The sequence below is a fragment of the Nicotiana tabacum genome, chromosome 15, assembly GCF_000715075.1.
Source record: "Nicotiana tabacum cultivar K326 chromosome 15, ASM71507v2, whole genome shotgun sequence".
NCBI classification, from domain to species: domain Eukaryota; kingdom Viridiplantae; phylum Streptophyta; class Magnoliopsida; order Solanales; family Solanaceae; genus Nicotiana; species Nicotiana tabacum.
In genome coordinates, this window is record NC_134094.1 from 58,111,698 (window position 1) to 58,118,097 (window position 6,400).

Below are 6,400 nucleotides of genomic sequence, written 5' to 3' on the forward strand. Positions count from 1 at the left end.
TGTCCACACCCTGGCGAGATGAATGACAATATCTTTGAATGTGACCCCTCAATCCACACCCATAACATATGGATAAGTCCATGTAGCAGATTCCCAACTGCAATTTCCTGCACCTAGGGCATGGGGGCCTCCCCTGCTGATGGAATCTCCCACCAGGCCGACCCTGCAGGTAGGATCTCCTGTTACCCTGACCGGGCCTAAAATGACTCCACTGCTGCTGACTGGGCCCTGACGGCAGTGCACTGACTAGAGACTGAGCAAAAGACTGGGATAACCCTGATGACCCTCCCCTGAATGCTGACCTACCACCACCACCACCACCACCACCAAATAAACCACCAAAGTTGCCCACGGACCGGGCCTTGCTGCTACCCTTTCCCTCCATTTTATTCTTCAATTTACGATTCTATGTAGCTTGAGAAAACGCCACCATCGTTCCATAGTTCATATCAGAATTCAAGACAGTTGTAGCGGCCTCATTGATAACCAAGGAGCTAAGGCCCTGCACAAACCGGTGCACTCTGGCCTCCATAGTGGGCAGCATGTATACAATATACTTGGACAGGCACGCGAATCTCATATGGTACTCCCACACACTCAAGCTACCTTGCCTCAAGCTCTCAAACTCAGCGGCACAGGCTGCCTTAGTTTCGGCAGGCAAGAAATGATCAATAAAAGAATCGGTGAACTCATTCCACCTCGTTGTAGGGCTCCCCTCCTCATGTGACTCCTCCCACAATTCAAACCAAGAATATGCCACCTCTTTCAGGCGATAGGAAGCCAACTCCACTACTTCTATCTCAGTAGCACGCATAACCCGAAGATTCTTGTGCATCTCATCAATAAAGTCCTAGGGGTCCTCCTCGGGATTAGTACCCGTGAACACTGGAGGACCTAACTGAAGAAACTTGTTCACCCTGGAACTAGCAAATTCCACTAGTTTACTGGAAGAAGTAGGCACGACATTTGATCTCTGGGCCTGAAAAGCCACTATCTGGGCCACCATCTGTATGGCTCCCCTAAGATCACCATCAGAAACATCAGGACCAGAAGCTGGGGCTGGAGGTGGAACTTAAATATCAGTTGGAGGGATCGTTGGACCCTCAGTAGGTGCAAGAACTAGCGCAGTCTGATCAGGTGTAGTGGAATCAGGCAGTGTAGTAGTCGGGGGAATATTCTCACCCCTCGGGTGCTCACCCGCATCATCAAGTAAAGAATCAACTGCCACTTTTGGGGCGGCATTGGATCCTAGGCCAGTTCTTGCTTTCTTCCTAGGTGACATGTACTAAAAATTATAGCAATGCACGAGTTAGAGGAGGATCAATCTTACAACTAACTTTATCGCACGATCTAGAACATCAAAGAAAGGTGTTATTCCTAAGTGCCCAAGTAGCCTCCTAATTATAGATGTGGTCGACAACACACCGATAAGAAGGACTCTACTAGACATGGCTCCGAGACATCCTAGGACACTTTAAAACCTTAGGCTCTAATACCAAGTTTGTCACGCCCCGACCTCGAGGAACGCGACTGGCGCTCAACCGAGATGACCCGGCCAAGCAATCCTGTACAATAGCTTGTACCCGAACTCACTCATGAATAAAGGAAACATGCATTTCATTTATTAGACAATCGGGAGGATCATATGAACAATACTGATTCCGTATCATTAGTTACATCATTTATAAAGATCAAAATAAATATAGTGGATTCCTTCATCCCCAACCCAATATCTACCTTTCTCTAGCTCAACAACCTTCCTACAACGTTTTTGATACATGTATGCATAGATAACACCCCCACACTTAAGAATTACACTCCCCATATCCATCTTGTATCCCAAACTCAAAATTGAACACTAGGGTATGGAACCTTACCTCTTGGATGAAGACTTTGTGTCTTTTTCTTGTGAATTCTTCAAGACTTGAGCAAGGATTGGTAAACAATAACCTAGGAACTTCCCCTCTCACTCTAGACTACTCCCCTCTCTCTAAATATTAGTTAGGACCAGCCAAAATAAGCCACACGTTATTTTTATGAAAATGAGACCGAGTGAAATTTTCCAAACTTAAACTCTATGAAGCCGGTCTGCGGTCGCAGACCGGACCTCAAAACAAGTATGCGGCCCGCAAAGGGGACCGCAGAAAAGGGTCCCAAAATCGGGCTATTCGGGTTGGGTCTGCGGCAAATCTGCAGTCTGCAGGCCAGTTCTGCGGTCGTATAATGCGCTGCAGAACTCCGCTCTGAATATCTTCATGCTGGATTTGCGATGGGTTGTGCGGCCCGCGAAATGGTTATGTGGCCGCATAATTGACCGCAAAATATCATCCCAAATTTTCCCAATTCTCTTCTCCACTCTGCGGCGGATTTGCGGTCCGCAGATCAGTTCTGCGACCACAGAAATGCCCTACTCTGCCAAAAATTTTCTTCAATTCCCTAACGCTCTGTTAAACCCAAAAAGTTCGTACTGCGGCTTGCAGCTCGCTGCGAAGAATCCCTGCAATCATCAACACATAAGTCTAACTTGGCATCAAGAAACCTCGGGTTTTAGGTGAAAGTTTACAGGGCCTTACATCCTCCCCCGTTTAAGAACATTCGTCCTCGAATGAGGGTCAAAATCTGCCATTAGAAACCAATGTGACTCAGCTGCTATTTCATACACCAGTAGTTCCAAATTTTTGACTAACTCCCTAAATTTCCAAAAATTTCGCCAGAGTTTCCCCTGTAACTGGGCCAATCCACCTGTCAGAGAATCCCAGAAACCAACCCTAACAACATATACATGAACCAACGACGCAACATAATTTAAAAACAACACCAACCGTGGCCTCACGAGCATTATATTACCAAAAAGGGACACCCTTAACATCAACTGTACAAATGATAAATAATTCACAGGGAACATTTTCATAGAATCGATTACATAGCTATTTAAACAAATGAGGGTACTTCTTATTCATCTCTTCCTCGGCCTCCCAGGTGGCCTCTTCAACCTGTTGGTTTCGCCATAGTACTTTTACAGAGGCAATTTCTTTATTTCTCAGCTTACGAACATGCCTATGAAGAATGGTAACTGGTTCTTCATAAGTCAATTCCTCGTTAACCTCAATAGACTCAACTGGAACAATAAGCGATGAATCTCCAACCACCTTCTTCAACATGGATACATGGAACACCGGGTGCACTAAAGATATCTTTAGAGGTAGTTCAAGCTTGTAAGCCACCCGACCAATCCTCTAAATGACTCTGTACGGTCCGACATACCTCGTACTCAACTTCTATTTCTTACCAAACCGCACTATACCCTTCATGGGGGAAACCTTCAAGAATACCCAATCATTCTCTTTAAACTCCAAATCCTTGTGACGCACATCCGAATAGGACTTTTGATGACTCTGAGCAGTTTTTAACCGTTCCGTAATGATCTTAACCTTCTCCATAGCCTGATGCACGAGGTCTGGCCCTATCAACTCTGCTTCCCCAATCTCAAACCCTCCAATGGGAGATCTATATCTCCTACCATATAAAGCCTCGAATGGTCCCATCTGAATTCTAGCATGATAACTGTTGTTGTAGGCAAATTCTATGAGTGGCAAATGATCATCCCAGCTACCCTTGAAGTCAAGAACACAAGCGCGCAACATATTCTCAAGCGTCTGAATAGTCTGCTCTGCCTGCCCGTCAGTCTGCGGGTGAAAGGCTGTACTAAGATTCACCTGAGTACCCAAACCTTGCTGAAATTTCTTCAAAAAATTAGCCGTGAACTGTGCCCCTAGATCTGAGATAATAGAAACTGGAGTGCCATGCAACCTGATTATTTCCTTGATATACATTTGAGCATACTGTTCTACTATGTCGGTAGCCTTAACAGGTAAGAAGTGAGATGATTTTGTGAGTCGATCTACAATCACCCAAATCGAGTCATACTTACGAGGCTTGCGAGATAGTCCCACCACAAAGTCCATATTGATCATCTCCCACTTCAACATTGAAATTTCTATGTTCTGTGCCAACCCACAGGGCCTTTAGTGCTCGACCTTCACTTGCTGACAATTTGGACATCTTGCCACAAAGTCTGCTATATTCCTATTTATATCATTCCACCAATAGACTTCCATAAGATCATGATACATCTTTGTAGAGCCCTGGTGCACGGAATAGCTAGAAGTGTGAGCCTCGATCATGATTCTTTCCCAGAGACCATCTACATTTGGAATACATAGCCGCCCTTGGTACCTTAGTGTATCATCATCCATGCCAAGAGAAAAGGCCATGGTCTTATGTTTATGAATCCCCTCCTTCAATTGTACCAACAATGGATCGTTGTATTGCTTCTCCTTGACCTCCACCATAAGCGATGATTCGGCTCTATTTTGCGCAATCACCCCTCCTTCACGACAATCCACAAGATGAATTCTTAAACTAGCCAACCGATGAACCTCCTTGGGCAACGACCTTTGATATGCCTCCAAGTGAGCCAAACTGCCCATAGATTTCCAGCTAAGAGCATCCGCCACAACATTAGCAAGGATTAGTAAACAATAACCTTAGGAACTTCCTCTCTCACTCTAGATCACTCCCCTCTCTCTAAATATCAGTTTCGTCTAGCCAAAATAAGCCACAAGTTATTTTTATGAAAATGGAATCGGGTAAAATTTTCCAAACTTAAACTCTTCGAAGCCGGATTTGCGGTCACAGACCGGACCGCAAAATAGGTATGCGTCCCGCAAAGGGGACCACAGAAAAGGGTCCCAATACTGGGCTGTTTGGGTTGGGTCTGCGGCAGGTCTGCGGTTCACAGACCAGTTTTGCGGTCGCATCATGCGCCGCAGAACTCCCCTCCAGAAATCTTCATGCTCGATTTGCGATGGGTTGTGCGGCCCGCGAAATGGTTATGCGGCCGCACAATTGACCACAAAATATCATCTCAAATTTGCCCAGTTCTTTGCTCCACTCTGCGGCGGATATGTGGTCCACAGAATGGACCGCAGAAATACCCTACTTTGCCAAAATTTTTCTTCAACTCCCCAACGCTTTGTCCAACCCAAAAAGTCTGTACCTCGGCTTGCTAGCTGGCTGCGAATAATCCCTACAATTATTAACACATAAGTCTAACTTGGCATCACGAAACCCCGAGTTTTAGGTAAATTTTTTCGAGGCCTTACACCCGATAAGTCACATAACAACAACTGAGCACAGAATAAGCAGTAAATGGGGGCTACAACACTCAAAACGACCGTCAGGTTATTACAATATGTAGTTTAAGTGCTAAATAGAAAGTGCGAATAAAATAAAAAATACATGATTTTATGTGAATATTACCCAGCTAAAAAAGGTACAAAATCCATGACCTATTCCAATAGGATTTAACTCCAAGCTCCACTAAATTAAATAATCTAAAAATATTAGATTATAACATTTGTAATCTATCACTTAACCCTAAGTCATCCCCTAATAGTCTACAACTGTTGCACCCTTTCAAGTCAACTGTAACTTGAAAGATAAATATTTTACAAATAAAACTCACAAACTTCTCAATAAAAGAAAATCTTAGAACTAAATAATCAATAACAACTGAACTAGGACTGGACTCAAATGAACAAAAAATATGAAATTAACTGCTAAGAACCAAATGCTTCAGCCTTGTTCTTACACTGTTCAAGATGAATAGTCTTTAAACTCTTCGAAATTGAAATAACTGTATGTACGATCTCTCTATGTGTGTAAGCAAGTTTCATGCAAGGCATAGGCAAAATATATGTACCAACACGTTATTATGAAAGCAGGTAAGACAAACCAAATCACTTGGAGTCCTATATTAGGAGGAACTCCTATACCGCACAAACGTTTTCCTAAATATTACCATACAACTAATTGTATATGTGATCTTATTACAGTCAAAGAGATCTGTATATGATTATCTTAATCAATAAGAAAAATTATTAAAGATTATTTTTCCTAATAAACTGCACACAGAATATTCTTAGAAAATATATTCGAGTTCAGTTTGAACACACAGAGACCCAAGTATCCAAGTACCTAGTTCATAGTACAAATACACATTTCATAATTAAGTTTGTTAATCATCAAAATATATAACTCAATAAATTATCCATTTTGATGATCACAAACAATGTGCTTATGAACCAGTATATATCGGGATTTTAGAGTTCTTCGTTATAGTTGCACACACAAAACGCACACAAGCAGATTATAGGTTTTATCATAATAGATAGTAGGAACTTTCTTGCATACATAAGCACCCATACATAACCACTCTCAATATCTGTTGCCTTTTGGAACCATAAAATCTTTGTATAGCTTAGAGATAGTGTGAAATAACATAAGTAATGCAAAACTCATGGATTCTAATATTACATATCAAGCACAAAGAAAACAT